Raw genomic sequence first — 20,512 nt, forward strand, 5'->3', positions numbered from 1 at the left:
ATGTCTCACTAAGTAGTCTTGGTTTCCTGGAACTGACTGTATAGACCAGGCTGGCCTCAGACTCACAGAGATCCATCCGTCTCTGGGTAGGGATTAAAGGTGTGTGCCACATCCAGCAGTGGTTCCCATTCAACTTTTTCTTTCTTTCTCTCTGTCTTTCTTTGCTTCCCTTTTTTTCTCTCTCTCCTTCTTTCTCTCCCCCTCTCTCCATGTCTCCCCCTCCCTCCCCCTCTCTCTGTTTATTTCTGCGGGTATGAATGCTTGCCTGCACGCACATCTATGCACCAGGAGCATGCCTAGTGCCCTAAGAGGCCAGAGGAGAACACTGAATCCCCTGGGACTGGAGTTACCCACAGTTGTGAGTCTCCATGTGCATGCTGGGAACTGAACCTAAGTCCTCTGCAAGAGCAGAGAGTGGGGTTGGGGATTTAGCTCAGTGGTAGAATGCTTGCCTAACAGGACCCAGTGCCCTGGGTTTGGTCCTGTGCTATAGGAAGGGAGGGAGGGAGGGAGGAAGGAAGGAAGGGAGGGAGGGAATTACCAGCCAGTGCTCTTAACCACAGAACCATCTCTCCAGCTTCCCTCTTTCTCTTTGTTCTGTGAGACAGGGTCTCATGTAGCCCAGACTGGCTTCAAACTAACTATGCAGCCAGGACTGACCCTGAATTCCTGAGTCTCCTTCCTCGACCGTCAGCCTCCAAGTGCTGGGATAGTAGGCATGAACCATCAGGCCCAGCTGGCAGTAGGACTCTTCTGAGGCCTCTTTGGTTGTCTGAAGTTTTTCACTCTCCACTTTTTTTTTTTTTTTTTTTTTGAGGCAGGGTCTCTCCTTGGACCTGGAGCTCACCAATTTGACTAGCCTGGCTAACTGGTGAGCTCTGGGGATCCTCCTGACTCCACCACCTCCACAGCACTGGGATTACAGGTGTACACCAAGACTGCTCGATTTTTATGTGGGAACTGGGGATCTGAACTCAGGTCCTCAAGCTTGCACAATAAGTCGTCCACCAACTAAGCCCTCCTGGTCTTTCCTCTTTTTATAAGCACACCCTAGATTCAGGTCCAGGTCAGCATCTTGGTTTTAACTCACCTTGTCAAAGATCTCATCTCCCCACAGGATATCACCACACTATAGCCCCAGGTGCAGGTGGCTGGGCCCCAATTCCATGCTCCAGCAGGCTGAGACCACAAACCTCCCTGATCCCATTTTCATGTCTCTCCTCAAGACAGGTGTCACTAGGGTCATTTTCTGGGTGTTTGTTTAGTGAGTGGCCCAGCCGATGGTCCCCACAGGCATACTTCATGCATCTGGCCCTTTCATGTCCCATCTCTGGCATCTGTCTTGTTCCAGGTGGCTCTCCTAACTTGCACACAGGTGACATGTTTCTAGAAGTGGCTAGCTCCAAGGGGAGAAACAACTCTGAGCTATGGAGATGCACATGGCACAGCTCCTGCTACATCCTATGTTCAGAACTAGCTCCAGGCCAGCCCAAATCAAAGGGGAGGAGCCCCATGTCTGGATGAGGGGATAACAAAAAGTTTGTGACCATCTTTAACCCACCATGAGAGAGGTGTTGCTATTGGCAACCAAGACAGCAGATGGCTAGTAGGTTGGTCATTGTTCCTATCTGCTGTGATGAGACTTATCCAGGTCTGGCCTGTCTCCATGTGACAGGCTGAGTTCCTGCCCCACCCAGACACCCCGACATCAGCCATAGTCTTGTGATGTATTTTAGCCAATGAACCTACCCTGGAAGCAGCAGGCTGCTGAGCAGCTTTAAGAGCCTGCGTGTGGGGAGGGCAGTCCACTCTGCTTTTGCTCTGCCAAGAACAGCACCTTCCAGAGACACACCCTCTGCTCCCTGGACCTCACACCCAGGAGGCACAGCACCTGAGCCTCTTAATGGGTGTTTGTTCACCCTTGCTCCATTTTCTAGCATCCATAGGCCTTCAGCCCCATCCCATTGTTCTGCAAGGAACACCTGGCAAGGTAGGTGTTGTCCATTTTACCTTATGATCAGGGGACTTTGGGGGTCACAACAAACCACCTGTTGGGCACAGACATCAAGTCTGCCTAGGGCAAGTGGGAGAGCAGCTGTCTGCAGATGAGCAGGTTGTCTGTAAAATTCTTGATAGCTGGGAGTATTATGGCTCCAAGAGGCTAAGTAACTTGCCCAAAGCATACTTGGCTAGTAAGTGGAAGAGTCAAGACTTGAACCTAAGGATGCCTTATGCCCAAACCCTTAGCCACTGGGCTCCCATGACTCTCACACCACCAGTGGGGGACAGGTAGTCATAAACTGAAGTGTCCCATGGGCCTTAGGAAAACCACCAAGATCTGGGTGTAGTCACGAAGGTCCCGGTCTCTGGATGCACTAATGTCATAGAAACTGAGGGGACAGGAGAACACAGGTCTAGAACTCACCCCATCCTGTCCCTGTCTCCCTAACCCTTAAAGGAAAACTAAATTTGTCACAATGTTGATAATGTGATGGATAGGACTGGAGACATGCTCAGTAGGTGAAATACACCTTGTGTAGGTATGAAGAGTTGAGTTCAGACCCCCCCCCCCCGGCAGGCAGGTGTGGTGCAGCACTGCACTGCAATCCCATCACTGTGAGACAGAGGAAGTGTAACAGTCCACTGCAATCCCAGAACTGGGAGACAGAGGAAGTGTAGCAGTGCACTGCAATCCCAGAACTGGAAGACAGAGGAAGTATAACACTGCACTGCAATCCCAGCACTGGGAGACAGAGGAAGTGTAGCAGTGCACTGCAATCCCAGAACTGGAAGACAGAGGAAGTATAACACTGCACTGCAATCCCAGCACTGGGAGACAGAGGAAGTATAGCACTGCACTGCAATCCCAGCACTGGGAGACAGAGGAAGTGTAGCACTGCACTGCAATCCAGTCACTGGGAGACAGAGGAAGTGTAGCAGTGCACTGCAATCCAGTCACTGGGAGACAGAGGAAGTATAGCACTGCATTGCAATCCCAGCACTGGGAGACAGAGGAAGTGTAGCACTGCACTGCAATCCAGTCACTGGGAGTCAGAGGAAGCGTAGCACTGCACTGTAATCCCAGCCACTTCCTTTAGAGCCTTTCATAAATGTGTCATGTCATCCAGAAGGGGGAGGAGGGAAGAAGAGCCATTGTTCTTCCCATTTTACTAGTGGGGAAACTGAGGCACCATGTAAGCAAAGTCCATGTTCCCTAGCATACAGGAGATCCTGGGTTCCACCCTTGGCACAATAAACAGTAAATAAATAATAACATTTTCTAATTTCCAGGAATGACATGTAGGGGGAAGGTCATACAGTCTGAGACAATGTGCCTCACACCCAGCACTGTGTAACACACCACAATTGCAGGCAGACACATATCTTCTACCAGCTTCTAAATGTGCTATTTCCATCTCTATACCAATATTATCACATCAACAAACAGTTCACAGACCAGCACCAGCCTTGCTCCTGGGATTTGGGACACACATCTCTTATTGCGGCATCTACACTGTGTGGATGGCTCTGAGCTCTGCATTCAGCTGGAGGGAGGACCAGGACAGGAGACAATTGGTCCCTCCAAAAGTCCCATCCAGGAGGTAGAGCATTGAAGTGGTGGGGTGAGTCCACGGAGCAGATCTCTACAACACTACCCAGCACTGAAAGAGTGGTGACTCATACCTGAAATCCCAGTGCTCTCAAGTAGAGGCAGAAGGGTCAGGTTCAAGGTCATCCGCTTCTACATAAGAATTTAGGGCCAGACTGAGTTGCATGAGACCATATGCCCATCCCCCAAAACCCTATGAAAGAAAACATGTTGTCTTGCTGTGGGCATGGGCTCCCTTCATAGAATGAATTCACAATGCCTATTGTTTGCCCACCTCTCTGGTCAGCTTGGAGGGCCACACAGGCCAAGATGGGATGTGTAGGACCTTACCTTGAGGGCAATGGGGAGCATAGCTGTCGAAGATGGATTGAGAAGGACTCTTCCATGTGTGTGGTTTGTGGGGATTCCCAAGCCCTGGAGGCTTGGGAAGGGCAGGGCAAGGCCACAGAAGATGTCACTAGACATCTAGGTCATAATCCCCTCTCCTCCCCCACTGGAGTGGGAAGGGGGAGATGGCTTTCTTTTCCCAATCTGTTGGCTGCCCCTCTCCATCATGAAGCCAGGCATAGTCGTGGATCTGAGTCACAGGCGGGTTCCACATGGAGCACCCCAGCCTGCAACAGCTCTCAGGGTGTCTGCACTCTGTCCAGCAAACCCAGGCTACAGCACACACAGCAGACGCCACAGCCTGGGGTCCCACAGAGGACAGATGCAGCTTGCATCTATGTTCCTGTGCATATGACACAGCTGGGCCTGCCTTCTGCCCTGCCTACCCCTGGCCCAACCAGCTCACTCCAGCTGTCCCTTTGCAGCCTGCCTCATCTCTGGGGCTGCTGAAGCTCTCTGTCCAAGGTCAAGGAACAAGCAGATAAACCCTTTCCTTTGAGCCGGGGAGAGACAGCCTCCAGCTCCAATCCAATCCAATTCTGAGTCAGGGCCAGGGAGTAATTCCTGAGAATGTGGGGCCGGAAGGAGATGTTTGCGGCCATAAAATGAGTGAAAATGTTTTGTAGGCAGAAAAAGAAGCCAAGCAGCTGGCTTTGGTTTAATGCACAAATACCCAATAGAAGTGGCCAGATCTAGGCAGAGAAGGTCTGGGGGTGGGAAGCTAGAATATTTTTGTAGCTGTAGTGATATCCAGCCCCTACCCCGGGGGTGGGGGTGGGGGGACACCTGATGATGATTTCAACTGGCTTCTGGGGACCTGATGGTATGAGGGTCTAAGTAGCGTTGGGGTAGGGGTGAGCAGGGGGAGTTGATGACTCTGGAATTTTCTAGGCAAAAGCCTAGAGAGGCCAAGATAGCCCGGCAATTCATCTGGGACTATGTGGATTTACTATGGAAAGCCATGAACTTGATGGACCCTTCCTTACAGGAGCCCAGAGACGTCAACCACTGGCCAACTTGGAAAAGCTGCACAGGCCAAGATGGGATGTGTAGGACCCTATCCAGGGGGCAGGGCATTGCTGTGAAGCTAGATTTCAGAAGGACTCCTCCATGTGTGTGGTCTGTAGGGCTTCAGGCCTGGAGGCTTGGGAAGGGCAGGGGAATGTCTGCCACACAATCCAAGTCCAGAGGCTAAGCAGGGAGCAGTGGTGGTCAGAACAAAGTATGATGGCGGCCACAGGTACAGGTGATGCTGGACATGTGTGGCTGTTGGAGAGAGGAGACAAAGACGATGGTGATGCCCAACATCCTCTCTCTCTCTCTCTCTCTCTCTCTTCCAGTCTTAGGTACTATTGGTCAGGACACCTGGAAGAAGGTACAGCTTTGGCCCCCCAAAACCCAAATTCACACACACAAATTAAAGCTTGCTGACCTGGGGCTCTGGAGCTCTAATCTCTCTCTCTCTCTCTCTCTCTCTCTCTCTCTCTCTCTCTGTGTGTGTGTGTGTGTGTGTGTGTGTGTGTGTGTGTGTGTGTAGGTCGTTCTGCAAGAGCAGAATGGTACCTGTTTGGGGGGTGGTGTCAGGCAGCTGCAAGGCTGGCCCCTGGCCTTCTGTAGTGTCTTAGGGCATTGATGCTAGCCTCTAGGAACACCCACCCTCTCACACTGACCTGGGTGTCTCCTAGCTTTACTAACTCCCACACTGGGGTGGGGGATGGCTTTCCTGCTCTGAAAAGTCCTCTTTGGCTGGATGTGTGGGAAGTAGGTGGATATTTGGATGGTGGAGGGAAAGGCTGGGCTCTGGGGGTGATTGAAGGAGAGCTGAGAAGATGATCAGATTCATGGATAGATGGATGGGTATGTGTGGGCAGAAGAGCAGGTGTGGAGCCCAGCATGTAGAAGGACAGAAGGTAGTCTAGATGGATGAATGGATGGCTGGGTGAGCAGTGGAGACAATGCACGGTGTGGGGACAAGCAGATTTTGAAAAGGAAGGGACAAGGTGACCCAAGGCACTGAAAAATTTTGTTGACAGCCAGTAGTCCCTGAGGCAGAAGTAAAGTTGGCAGCCTTATGTTGACCCTCCCTCTGCTTCCTCAGTTTCCCTCAGGGCTCCCCCTCCCTACTTCTGGGGGAGCCCTGTTTTGGGTACCTCACACCAGGACTTCCTTCCCTTTGTGTGGAGCATAATTCTTCGCTCTGGGCTGGGATTTTGGCTGAGGCATGATTATTTGCCGAGACCTGTTGACTGGGGCGGAAATAGGAAGTTTACTGTCCTCCACACACCCCCCCTCCACTCACTTCCTTCCTTGCCTTCTGCTGCCTCCGCACTCCTCCTCCTTCCTTCCTTCCCCATATTTCCTCCTTTGTGTCGTCCTCCCCACCTCCCCTACCTCCGCGCGCCTCCTCCTTAGCTCTAGCTCTGTCCTCTTCTAAAGGAATGGATCACCCAGACGGTCAGGGCCAGTCTGCAGGTATTGCCTCAGCCAGGACTTGCCCTAGCTCTGGCGCCCTTGGCCCTGGCAGGCCCAGGCAGTCGGGTCCCGGCTGCCTGGTGCCCGCCCCTCCCCGCAGCTCCGATTTTCAGCTTGGTTTTGATCGGCTGCCAGGATCTCCCAAATGTCAGCAGCAGCGTTCTCGTCTTTAAGAGAGCGCCTGAGGCGATCTTTAAGCGGGGAGGCTGGGGCCGGCGCTGACAAGGGAACTCTGCTGACAGCCACGCTCGTGCCTCCCCAGCCAGCTTGCAGAGCTGCAGCCCTGCTCTGGGCCTGGACTGATTGTGAAGCCTAGCTAGGCCAGGAGCTGAGTAGCAAGACATCCCCCACCCCAGCCCCTGAAAGTCAGGAGGGCCAGACATTAACAGATCCAATGCAGGAGCTTTGAGAGCTTCCCAAGAGGCAGAGAAGGGCAGTTTCCCCTTCCTCACCTGGAGGGGACATATTTAAGGTAAGGAGACATGGTGAAAGCTCCAAACTTTGGCCTAGCTGGTGTTAAGATCTATAGTGAGAGCTCTGTGACCTTGGGAAAGTTGCTGGCCCACTCTGAGCCTCTGCTCTCTCTCTTTAGAGAAATGTGCTTAGGGGCCAAAATGCCAGTATAGAATTGCTAGGAGGAGGAGGCACCAGTATCACAAAGAGAGGAACAAGCTTATGGGGCATGTGATGGGTACCCCAAGAAACTGCCCCTCCTCCTGCCTTCTCCTTGCCTGCAGCTTTCTAATCTCTGATGAAAGACACTGCCACCTCTCCCTGGAAGCCCCCTTGATTCCCTTCCTACCCTCAGGATGATTACGCAGAGACAGGAGCCCTGAGGAGAAGGCCAGATGGGAAACAGAGGCCAGTCCCCACCCAGGGAAGGTGCACTGGGAAAGGGGGCAGCATGGCTGTCCTGTCCCCTAGATGCAGCCTCTCTGGGGCCAGACAGAATAGAGTGGGAAACTGGGAGAGTGAACACCCAGGGAGGTCATAAGATTGGCGTCTGGACGTCCAGTCCTGCTCTGAAGCTGAGCCATAGGAACTAGGCTCCGAATGGCTGTGGATAAAGTCAGAATGAGTGGATGGAAGGTGGTGGAAACAGAAGTACATAAGGAATGGGTGGGGAAGGATGGATGGTGGTGGGTGGGTGGATGGGAAGGGGTAGATGGATAGGTGGATGGCTAGGGGACAGATAGATAGGTGGATGGGTGATGGGCAGGGTATAAAAGGGTAGATTGTTAGGCAGGTGTGAGTGAGTGGTGGGTGGGGGTTTAGGTAAACAAGTAAGACATGAATGGGTGCGTAGATAGGAAGCTAGGTGGATAGATGGATGGATGATTGATTGTTGGATGGATATGTCTTTGGTAAGTGGATAAAAAGATGATTGCATGGATATACAGGGTGTGGTGAGCCAAATGGGTAGATGAGAGCACAGATGGATGGAAAGGGTGGGTAAATGGAGCTAACACTGGCCTACAGTGAAGGGTACATTGTGGGGGCTTCAGAATTACCTTTGCCCTGGATCTGTTGTAATGCTCCATGGGACTTGGAAGAGGTCATCTGGACCTTAGCTTCCCCATGTGTCTAAAAGGGGCAATGGCATATGGATACACACACACACACACACACACACTATACACACTATACATCACACCACACACACACACACACACACACACACAACCATACACACTATACATTACACCACACACACACACACACACACACACACACCATACACACTATACATTACACCACACACACACACACCATACACACTATACATCACACCACACACACACACACACAATACATTACATCACACACACACCATACACACTATACATCACACCACACACACACACACACACACCATACACACTATACATCACACCACACACACACACACACAAAAAAAACACAACATAACAAACTATACATTACATCACACACACAAAAAGCACCACACACATACAAAACACATCTCATACACACACCCCTCAGGGATCCCTGAGGCTGGAGAGATGCTCAGTTGGCAAAGGACCAGCCATTGCATGAAGACCTGAGTTTGGATGTGGCCAAACATGGAGTCTGTAACTGTGGCAGCAAGGAAGACAGGCAAAATTCTGGGCTCACTGGCCAGCCAGTCTAGCCAATTGGTGAGCACTGGGTGCAGTGAGAGATCCTGTCTCAGAAAATGGGACAACAAGAGAAACTGACCCCTGACATTGACATCTGGCCTCCCTCCACTCTCATGCACACACAGACACACAGACCCTTGACTAAGTGTCCTCAGCGCCATGACCTCTGGACACCCCCCAAGCCCCACCCTGCCACATCCTGTCCTGTGATTAACTTCCTCTTTCCTGTGTCCACAGGGCCCTTCTGTGTGGTTCCAGGAAATATTTCCTGGGAATTGTGCTCACAGCAAAATCCAGTATGGAACACCCACGCACGAGGCTGGAATTAGGAAACTATCTCTAAAGTCAGGAGATGGGTTAAGAGACTGGAGAATGGTATATCACACTGGGGTGCAAGCTTGCCTAGCATGCACAAAGCCCTGAGTTAGATCCCCACAATCGTGTAAACTGGCTGTAGTGGCACAGGCCTGTAGTCCCAGCACTCAGGAGGTGAATTCAGGAAAAGAAGTCCAAGGGCATCCTTGAGCTACGTATCAAGCTAGAGACTAGCCTGGGAGACCCCGTCTCAAAAGGGATAGGGTCAGGGAGATGTTTTAGGGGGCAAAGTGCTTCCCATACAGATGTGAGGACATGAGCACTGTGAACCTCAAGAACCCACATAGTAGCATGCCCATCTGTAATTCCAGCCCTAAGAGATGGGAAGTGGAGAGAAGCCCAGGAAGTTCAAAGGCCAACCAGCCTGTCTCAAACACTTGGAAGATGTGCTGGCTAATTTCATGTCAACTTGACACAGGCTAGAGGGATCTGAAAGGAGGGAATCCCAATTAAAAAAAAAAAAATGCCTCCATAAGATTGGGTTGTAAAGCATTTTCTTTCTTTCTTCCTTTCTTTCTTCCTTTCTTTCTTTCTCTTTTTCTTTCTTTCTTTCTTCCTTTCTTTCTTTCATGATAGGGTTTCTCTGCATAGCCCTGGCTGTCCTGGAACTTGCTTTGTAGACAAGGTTGGCCTCAAACTCAAAGAGATCCACCTGCCTCTGCCTCCTGAGTGCTGGGATTAAAGGTGTGTGCCACCACCACCGGGAAAGCATTTTCTTAATTAGCTATTGACATGGGAGGGCTAGTCATCCCTGGGCTGGTGGTCCTGAGTTCAATAAAAAAAAAAAAAAAAAAAAAAAGCAGGTTGAAGCCAGGCAGTGGTGACACATGCTTTTAATCCCAGCACTCAGGAGGCAGAGATAGGTGAATCTCTATGAGTTCACGGCCAGCCTGGTCTACAGAGTGAATTTTAGGACAGCCAGGGCTGCACAGAGAAAGCCTGTTTTGAAAAACAAAACAGGAAGAAGAAGAAGAAGAAGAAGAAGAAGAAGAAGAAGAAGAAGAAGAAGAAGAAGAAGAGAGAGAGAGAGAGAGAGAGAGAGAGAGAGAGAGAGAGAAAGCAGGTTGAAAAAGCCATGGGGAGCAGACCAGTAAGCAGCATGCCTCCATGACCTCTGTATCAGCTCCTGCCTCCAAGTTCCTCCCCTGTTTGAATTCTTACCCTGACTTCCTTCAGTGAGGACTATGGATGTGGAAATGTAAGCCCAATAAACAGCAAGTTTCCTCCCCAACTTGCTGTTTGGTCACGGTGTTTATCACAGCAATAGCTCCTTGACTAAGACAGAAGGCAAGGACCAACACCTGAAGTTGCCCTGACTTCCACACACATACACAGGCATAAATGAGCATGAGCATACAGCCCTCTCCCCATAAAACCAAAGTGGAATCCAATCCCTTTCTGGTTCTCTGGGGATTTTGTGATCAGACCCTGTTGCTGTCTGGTTAGACCTCAGAAGAGGGTGAGGCCAGGACCTTGGAAGCTATTGCAATTGCCTGAAGGCCAGAGGGGTTCTGGAGGCCCTTGGGAGGTGGAGCCAGGGTTGAAACATTGGGTGTCTGATGGAGATGTAGCTCAGGGTGCTAGGCCCTGGGTCTATCCCCAGTCATAAAGGAAAATCTTACCCCCCTAAAAACAAGCCACCAGGTAGGTTCTGGGGGTGTCTGCCTGGGGGAGGGGGTGATCCTGACTCTGGAGCACCCAGAAGTTCTATTCAGGTATCAGGCTGGGGATCAGGTGACTCTCCTCCCTGAGGGAGCTGCCACAAGGCCTGCGGCTGGGGTGCCCCAGAGTCCATGGGTGATTGAGCAGTCAGTACAAAGGAGAGACTATTGGTTCTGGAGCCATTTTGACCTAAGCTTGGCATACAGTGGGTACTGAGGGATTTAGGATAGAGAGGGTTCCATACTCCCCCAAGTCCTGGGGTGGGGGGTATTTCTCTTGCTCCTCAACTGCCTCAGACTCTGGTAGAATGGCACCTCTGCCATCTGTCGTCCCTCCCCCACTCCCCACTCCGAGGCCAGGCTGTGACTGGGGGCTGGCGTGTCTGGTAAACAGGCGGCTGGCAGGTCCCCAGGGCCTGTGGGTGACAGGCCTGGTGCTGGCACCAACCCCAGGGCAGCATGCCGAAGAGGAGGGGGGATGAGTTCTGGGGACCAGGGAAGGTTCCCTGCCATGTCTGAGGGAGTCATGGCTGTGTTCTGTCCCTGGCACTCCCAACCCTCGTGGCCATGGCTGCTTCCCCACCCTTCATCTCCAGCCCTTGCATCCTCCCCTCCAGCTACCTTCAGAGAATTCAAGTCAATATCTGGTGTGAAAGGAGAGGCTGCCAGGTTCTCTCTACCTGGGGCGAGGCTAGGCAGCCTGCTCTGTGCCCTGGGGAGTCGTGCTCCACCACCAGAGAAACTGAGGCCAGAGGGCAGGGAAGGAGGAGGAGTTCCGAACGTTCTCGGGACTCCACCCGCCCCCTCACCCCACCCCCCGTGCTCCAGTTCCCTGCAGTTTGGGGAGGGGTGCCTTCGCCTCATTTGTCCCATCTGGGGAATGGGAAGTCAGGTCTGTTAGAGAGGCTGCCAGCCTTTCTCAGTCCCCTCACCTCTCCGGGGTGAGATGGGGGTAGAGGCAGGGCCGGAATGTGTCCTGGTCGGTTCCCGGCTCCCCCTCCTCCACCATGGTGCTGCCAGTTCTCCCTCCTCTCTCCTGCCTTCTGGCAGCCACCCCCTCCCCACACGGCCCCCAGACCCCAGCTGCGGTGTCTTTACAGCTCTGACCGCCGCTCAGCCTCTCCGACTCCTCCTCCCTTCCTCCCTCCCTTCCTCCCTCCCTCTCTTTCTCCCTCCCTCCCCCTCTCTGCTTCCCTCCAACATTCACCCCCTCCCTCCATCCTCTCCTCCCTCTCCTTCTCTCCATCCTCTCTCATCCCTCCCCCCCATCTTCTCTCATCCCTCCTCTCCCTCCCTCTTTCCATCCTCCCTCCAGCTCCCTCCTCCCCTCCCTCCCTCTTTCTCTCTCTTCCTCCCTCCCTCTCTCTCTCCGGGGGAAGAAAGGTCACGGTGCAGCTGATTACTCAGAGCTCAGTTGCTGTAGCAACCGGCGGGGGAAGTGGGACAGGCTGGCTTTGAGGACGCGCGAGGTCGGCCGCGGGCGGCTGGAGCCGGCGCGGGCCCCGGTGCGCGGGAGGCCGCCTGCAGCCCGGCTCTGCGCGTTGCGGCCCGGCTCCGGGTTGCGGTTTTAATGAGGCGCCCGCGCCCCTCCCGGGGCTGCCAGGGGAGAGTCTCTGCTCCTGGTCTCGGTCCCCTGGGCTTGGTGTAGGTATCCACCCTCCGCCTGGGTTCTGCCGGCGCCTCCTTTCTCCTCTCTGAGCCGCGCGGGAGCAGCTGCCTCCCCTTGCGTGCGCCCACCCACCCCGCACCAGCTTTAGCCCGGTGCCCAAGGAGACCCCAGCACCCCCTCCATCTCCCTCAGCTTCTGTCATTACCAGGGAGACCCAGCTGGAGACAGGTGCGCAGGAGCTAGTCTACTGCTCTGGAGACTTACACACCCACCCTGAGACCGAGCCTCCCTCCAAGCCCCGGGAGCCCTGGAGAAAGCCATACTGGGCAGACTGAGAAAGCCAGACCCCCGTCGTCCTTGGCTCCTCTCCAGCCAGCAGCCAGATGAGCAAAGCCAGATGAGACCGGGTTAGCAGGGGTCCAGCCTTGGCAGGAAGGGAAGAGGGTCCTTGGGTGGGGTAGGCGTGGGTTCCAATTCCCAGCCTTGACCCCACACTGTCTGGTACCGATGTGAAGTGACAGCCACTTTAGGAACCAGTTGACATCTTTTTCAAATGTTAAACTGGGGCGGAGGCGTGTGGCTTCAGGGGTAGAGCATTTGCCTACCATGGTGTGAGGCCTGGGTTCGAATCTCAGCTTCATATGTAAAAATTAGAACACGAACTTACCCAACAATTCCACTACCAGTTGTGCATGTCAGAGGGAGGAAAACCAATGTCAACACAAAGAAGGGGACATGGATACTCACAGGAGCGCTACTAATACGGTACAAATCCTGGAAACAACGCAGGGTGTGTCCACCAGCTCAGAGAGCTACATACAGCAGCGGACAGAGCATAGGCCTGCTTGCTCTAGAAAATGCTACTTGGTCTGTGAGAGCAGAAAGCAGTTCAGTGGCACCCTGGGGATAGTGAGGCCCTGAGAGGGATCACAGAGAGCTCAGGGAATCCCACTGTGCTGGGCTGATTGCTTCCTGGATGAACAAGAGAGAAGCAACATTCCATCCTCTGGGTGCCTACTTGTGCAGTCGCAGGTAGGGAAGAGAGGTCTTCGCATGTGCAGAGGACCAGTGGCTGGGTAAGTGTGCAGTCTGCTAGAATCCACAGGAAGGGTCTTGGCATCTGAAATGGAATTGGTGAGAGAAACATAGGCCAGCTTCCTCCTGTGGCCCCTACAGCACCCTTGGGTGTAGTTTGCAGGTGTCTGTGGCAGCCCTGCCTTCTTCACTGCTGCTTGCTTCCCCTGGGCCTCAGAGTCCTTATCTGGTAAATGGAATCATATCCCTATCAGGGCTCACTGATGAGAACCTAGGATGCTCCCCATTCCCTACATCTACCTTTGGACTTCGAGACTCAGGTACTGAGTCTGGTGTTCTAGGGACAGTCACGCCCATCCCCCAGCTCTCAGCCTCTGAACCTGGCACAAACCAGGTGCCCAGAGCTATTTAGGGAGGGCCACCCCAGGAGGGAAAGACCAAGCTGTTTCATCCAGTAGGTGGGTCCAGGTGGCCTTCAGCAGGTCAATGATGATCTGGACTTCCAACCAAACAACCGTCCAGTTCAAAGCAGGCAGGGGCCATTTCTTTCCTTCCTGAGCTGGAACTGGCTCTTCTTGCTGATACAGCTCTCCTCAGCCAAGCCAAATGGGTTCTCACCCTCTGCTCACCTGAGCATGGTGCTGATGGTGAAGGAAGGAATCCATCAGAAGCCTCAGACCTCTTGAGGGATTCACAGACCTGGGAGGGGCAGAGTCAGTTCCCACCTCAGGTCACAGACAGGGAATGAAATAAATACAGAGACTTCCCTGGGGCGGGGCCAGGCTGAGAACCCTTCCCTATTCTTTGCCTCTGGACTCACACAGCATTCAGGTTTGCAATTAGAAGAGCTAAATAGAGGCCCAACAGGGGCTATGGGGGGGCTAGAAAGCTCTGGCTATCCTGCCCACAGCATTCTTCCAAGTGCTCTTCCCAAGCAGGGTAGTGTGTGGGAGGAGAGCCAGGGCAGCTGAGGGCCTGGGATGGCAGGCAGGTATTGAGTTGGGAGGAGACTGCTGAGCCAGCCTATGGGGGAAGGGGGCAGGAGAGGCTCTAGGAAAGGTCTAGGCTGAAGCTCCAAGCTGAAGGTGCCCTGGTGCCCTGGAGACAGACACATAGCATGTTCAAGGGTCCAGGTCTGGGATGACAGTAGAGAAAAAGCAGGCAATTGAAAGGGGGGTGGTTTGAGAAGCAGAGAGTTATGGGAAGCAAAAGTCAGAGAGGGTTGGCCACTCTGGGCTTGTAGGCATGTTATTTTCAGTGTCCTACCGAGAGTAATGGGCACCATGGAAGGTTTTAGACAGGGGGAGTGGCACATTTAGAAGCACTTTTCAGAAAGACCTCTCTGGCTGTCATGAGGGAAAGTGACTGCAGGGACATTATCAGGAAGGCTGTGCAGATGTGTCTGGAATGGGTTGGCAGCAAGCAGAGTGGACGGATACGAAGGAGTCGGGCCATGGGTTTGACTGGATACATGGGTGGGGAGGGGAAAGAAGGTAGTAAGGATGGGGCCCGCTCCAGACTAGACTTGTGAGGAGAGTGGGTCAGGGATAATTTCTCAGCATCCTGGTCTTCCAAGGTGCTGTTGCATGTCCTTTAGTATTTCCTTGTCCCCAGGGGTGGTGGTCCCAGACAGAAAAGAAGAGACTTTGGTTGGCAAAGGCTTGGGGGTAGATTCCTGGCAGCCCTGGGGGCATTAGCAGCAGCTAGCAGAGGATCGCAGCCCTGACTGTCCCCTTACAGGGTGGGTACAGCAGACCATAGGAGGTATGGTCCCCATTTGTGAGCAGCTTCTCTGTCTGGCCACCTTCCCGCCTTAAGATTCATTCTCTTGGTAATGGTTACAGACAGGGGACTGACTCAAGGTCCTGAGGGCTGAGCAAAGCAACCCACCAGTCAGAGATGTAGCCTGGTTGGTACCTGGACCCTGAATGCACCATGCAAAGCAGTTCTATGAGTGCCATGGCAGCCCCCTTTTTCCCCTCACCCCAGGCCCTTGTTCCTGCTCTCCAGCCCTAGAGGGCTCATTTGTTCTGTCCTCTCCACCTCCCATGACACCTTTCCACTTCCCTAAGTACCTTCTGCTCCCCCTCCCCAGTGCAGCTGGGAGATCCAGCATGAAGTTTAGGGGCTGTAGAGTCTAGATTATGACCCTGAGCCCTCTGCCAAAGTCACCTGCCGTCACTACCCAACTCATATTTAATGTGTAAGGGTATGTGTGGGCAGTGCTGTGTGCATGCTTGTAGCATGTTTGTGTGTGTACTTAAACACATGTACCTGTGTGCCATCCATATTACATGCATGCAGTACACATGGCTGTGTGTCTATATGTACAGGTACCCATGCAGGAGATATGAGCATCTGTGCCTGCTTGCATATGTGCACCTGTGGGCTGCACAGGTGTGTTGGTGTACAAGTGTTTTGTTGTTTTGTTGTAGTTGTGGTGGTTTGTGCTTGTATGAAATGGCCACAGGCCCAAGCACATGGTTGGTTCAGTCATGCACTATTTGCTGTGAGTGGGAATCCAGGAGCAGGGAAGAACTCTGAAGCGGGGACTGGCTCTTCTATAGTGGGCTCCTGCGTCTAAGCCTGGAAATGCAGGTGCCAGCATGACCTTCCCTGCACTGTGGCGTGCCCCCAACCTTTCCTCTATGCTCTTGAAGGCCAGCAGGTTCCAGGGGGCCCCAAAGCTGTTATTTGTGAAGTTCCCAGCCTCTGTGTGTTTTCCAGAAGCTGAGGCCTGGGCTTGGACTCTGCCCTGTTTCCCTGTCTACACGGGGCTTCACTAAGGTGCAATGCATACTGGGTAAGCCCAAGACATGACTGCTAGTGTCAAACCAAGGAAGTAAGGCAGACTCTTTCTAGCATAAACCTAACCAGATGTCTCCTCTCAGTAGCTGGTATAGGAAGTGGGCCTAGGGAGGGTCTTGGGATTGGCAGGGATACCATGCAGATTGCAAATGACAGACAGAAGCAGCTGATGCTGCAGAACCAGCAAGGAGCACACCTGTGCTTGGTTTCCATGGTAAAGGTGGCAGTGTGGCGATGTGGTCAAAAGGTTCTAGGGACATTTGCTTCAACGTGTCCCCAAGGTTAAGTGTCACTAGCAGAGAGGCAGGATCTTCCAGACAGGGCTGAGTTGTACGTGCTGTACCCTCAGAATGTATTAGTGCTGGGCCAGCAAGATGGCTCAGCCAGTTAAGGCGATTGCTGCCGAAAGAGAACCAACCCCTGAAAGCTGTCCTCTTGACCACACACAGGCCATAACACCCTTGATCACATGCACATCTACACATACACATGCTCGTGTGCACACATGCACGTGCTCGCGCACGTGCCTACACACGCTGAAAGAATGGGTGTGTTTCTCTGCTGCATGAGGGTCTGTAAGCAGCTGAGCTCTTTCTTTATGCTCTGCCCTCTTTCCATGCAGTACCTTCCACCAAGCTCTACTGAAGCCAGAAGCCTTCACCAGCATTTGTGTATCTCACATGCCGGAAGAAGATGGGTTCTCCCAGACCCCGTGGGCTCAGAGCCACAGCCAGTCACCAGTGGGTCAGAGAATCAGTCCCGCTTGTTGCTGGTAAAGAGCAGGGCCTGGCTGCCAGGTCACAGCAGGGTGGCACAGGGCCCCTTCCAGACAAGGATGAAAGAGTTAAGAAATGACAGGGTGGACAGGGAGGCCAGGTGAGCCACAGGTTGCTGGCTGGCAGAGGGTCTCATTGGCCATGGTGGCTTCAGCTTTGCCCAGGACTCTCCTTTCTGCCTCCACTGGCATCCAGGTGAGACTAGCAGCAAGAACATACAGAAAAAAAAAATGGTGACTCATCTTTGGTCTAGAATGATCAAGTGTCAATAAGTGAATTGATGGAAATTTTAAAATTTCATGTACATATTTATACGGTGTACGTGTTGTGTGTGCGCACGCACACACATGCTCAACATGTGGAGGTCAAAGGACAACTTTGAGGAGTTGGTTCTAGCTTCCCACTGTGTGGGTCCCAGGGATAGAACTCAGATCACTGGGCTTTGCAGCAAGCACCTTTATCTACTGAGCCATCTCCCCGGTCCAGTAAAAAAAACACTTGTCAGCTATTCCTGCCCTTAAGGCATCCAGGCTGTAGGATTTTGACATTTAGTTGTAGAATCAGTCCCATGTGGCTCCAGGAAAGCCAGTATCACAGGCACAGAGTGTCAGGGTCTGCTCTGCACCCTAAAATTGTATTGTCTCCTATGAGGTCTATTAACGCCCATCTACAAGAGGAGAAAAAACTCAAGAAGACAGTGTCACTCTGTGTGACCCAGAGGTAGGGTCTCCACTTGCATCTAAGTTCATAAACTTTACTTATTCACACATTCCTAGGCTAGTGTCGGAGTTCATTCACCTGCCAATCACTCATTCATCCATTCATTCCTTCTCCCAGCTCCTGCCAGGAATCCTCAGGTTGCTACATCCCAGGCCTGGGCATTGTGTCTGCAGCAATGAAGGAAGAGATCGTCATTCCCTGTCTATCAGAATGCCACTCAGACATGACTGGCAGGGGAATGCTGGAGTTCAGAGGGCCATGTGACCTGGTGGTTGGGGGGGGGGTGCAGCAGAGGTTTAATACATACACTGCTAGCTGGAAGGGTGTCGCCAGCAAGGAGTTGTGTATAGAAGGCAGAAAGTCAAGTCTGAGGGATAAATAAGAGGAAAACAACTGTCATCAGCCTTCATGGATCAGTTGGGTGGCTCCCTCCAGGAGCTCCTGTCCTGGGCTGTTTACTGATAACTACAGTGGATGGAGACTCAGACCAAAGTGTGACCAGAGACAGGCTCACATGCTGTGAAGAGTTAAGGGCCATCTAATGTGAGGAGTAGGCTCCTGAGCTCGAGTCTAGTGTCTACAGTATACAGTATAGAGCCACTCCACGCTGGATGAGCCAACCGTGTTCTTTGCTCCCCACCTGTTCTCTGTGGGTTGGGAGTGATCTTGGGCCCCGACTGGAGTGTTTAGGAGGGAGTCAACAAAGACACCTGCCTGGGCTTCAGATCAGCCTTGGAGAGTCCAAGTTGCCAGTGGGCCCAGCAGTCCCCTGGGACAGCAGAGATGGCAGGACTATGAGACCCTTAAAATCTCTGTCCTGTTTTCTCTTTGAATGAAATCGGGGGTCTGCGGATTTCTCTGCAAGTGGCAGTGGATCTTGAGACACTACACCAGTAACTGTGTGCTCTAGGTGGTCTCTTTGTCATCTGGAGGGTACAAAGCATAGGATAGTGCCCCTTACAAAGATGTCAGAGTCATCCCAGGCTCAGGCCTAGGGACTGTATCCCCTGAAACAATGTAAGGGACTCAGCTGTAAAGCCGATGACCTCAGCCTGTGCTGTACTATCACCTGAACCTGTGTGCCTCCTGCCCAGTGTCCTTTCTAACATTTTACCTTTAGTAATATAGAATAGAGCTCTATACCCTCAGTCCCAATGAGGCTCCCGGCTGCCAGGCTAAGTACTACACATCCCAGCCTCCCTTGCAACTAGGGATTGTCATGTGATTAGATCTGGCCAATGGAATACAGGTGATGTGTTCTCCAGCTTGCCTTTAAAAGGAAAAGGAGACACTGGTGACTTTAGGGGACTTGAAGCCCTGCTTGGGTCCCTCCAGCATCCATGGGAAAGAACAGAGGAGGGGTGCTATCTCTCTTTGACCCTGTGCACAGAGGGATGGTGTATACAAAAGGAGTCGAGGCCCTGGGCCCTGGCTCCCTGGGAGTAATAACAAGAAAGCCTCTGAAAGGCAAAAATTAGCCCTCTCCTGGGGCCACTGTCACTTGGGTTCTGCTGAGGATGTTGGGCCAGCCTCCAAACCTAGTCCCTAAGGCTCATAAAAGATAGTAGGGAGACCAAGGATGACCATAGTCCAGAACCAGTGCTCAAAGATGAGGGCAGGAGGACAAGGAGTTCAGGCCAGCCTCAGCTACAGAGAGTTCAAGGCCAGCCTGAGATGCACAACACCATAGACAGGCAGGCAGCATGTCACTGGGATGAATGATGACTGGCACTGCCCACGATGATTTCAGGTTAGTGGGTTATTAAATCAGCCAATGGTCTGGGGCTGTCTCAGGGAGGGTCTAAGCCTGGAAGAACTGGTGACTCTCAGTCATAGATGTCATTAGGTGTCCTGCTATAAGGAGCAGGACCCTCTAATAATGTCTGTGCCCAGAATTCCAAGATGACCATGCTAACAAATGCCTGCCTGCTTATGAAATGCCACCCCATCCACTGTGACCTTTAACCCTTGTCCTTTTCCTGTACATCAGTAGGAAGGCAGCCTAACTGTCCTATTTTTTTTTGTTTGTTTGTTTTGTTTAGTTTTTCGAGACAGGGTTTCTCTGTGGCTTTGGAGACTGTCTTGGAACTAGCTCTTGTAGACCAGGCTGGTCTCAACTCCCAGAGATCTGCCTGCCTCTGCCTCCCAAGTGCTAACTGTCCTGTTTACAGGTGAGAAAACACTGGAGAACCACATCGTCTGGCCAGTGTCACATGGTGGGCCTTTGTAGTCCTTAAACAAAACAGTAGTATTATGCTACTTTTTTTTAAAATATATTTGGAGGAATGGAACATGGAGGGGGGTGGGCATGTCCTGGCTTGTTTTTATGTCAATTTACACAAGCTAGGATCATCCAGGAAGAAGGAATCTTAATTGAGAAAATGTCTCTATAGGATTGGCCTGTGGGCAACTCAGTAGGGCATTTTCTTAATTGATGATTGATGGGAAGCTCTCAGCTCATTGTGGGTGGTGCCATCCCTGGGCTGGTGGTCCTGGGTGCTGTAAGAAAGCAGACTGAGCAAGCCGTGAGGAGCAAGTCAGTAAGCAGGATCCTCCATGGCCTCTGTGTGACTCCCTCAGTGATGGACTGTTATCTGGGACTGTAAGCTAAAACAAACTCTTTTCTCTCCAAGGTTCTTCTTGTTGTGGTGTTTAATCACAGAAATAGAAATTCTAAGACAGGGGAAGGGCAGGAGGAGGGCTTGCCAGTGACCTGGCAATGTCACTTCCATCCAGATTCCTGCTTTCCTGGTGTAAATGAGGACACGCCCCACTTGTCCCTTTCTGGGTTCTGTTACTGTATAGTCTTTAGGAGCAGCAGCAGCAGATTGGAATAGGAGCCACGTGCTTCTTGATTCTGCTCCTGCCCCTGTGTCCCAGTACCCTTCCTGGGCTTCCCATAAGACCTCCTCACACTG

At 52.4% G+C, this 20,512-nt stretch overlaps 1 long non-coding RNA gene across 1 annotated transcript; it reads right to left on the reverse strand.

Moving 5' to 3' along the window:
- Positions 1-4,620: 4,620 nt before the first annotated feature.
- LOC103163028 lies at positions 4,621-6,734 on the reverse strand. Its single transcript, XR_004770603.1, has 3 exons — positions 6,389-6,734; positions 6,148-6,243; positions 4,621-5,263 (listed from the first exon to the last, which is right to left on the reverse strand). It is a non-coding gene; the product is annotated as an uncharacterized LOC103163028 (long non-coding RNA).
- Positions 6,735-20,512: the final 13,778 nt, after the last annotated feature.

Source organism: Cricetulus griseus, chromosome 6 (genome assembly GCF_003668045.3).
Source record: "Cricetulus griseus strain 17A/GY chromosome 6, alternate assembly CriGri-PICRH-1.0, whole genome shotgun sequence".
Taxonomy (NCBI): Eukaryota; Metazoa; Chordata; class Mammalia; order Rodentia; family Cricetidae; genus Cricetulus; species Cricetulus griseus.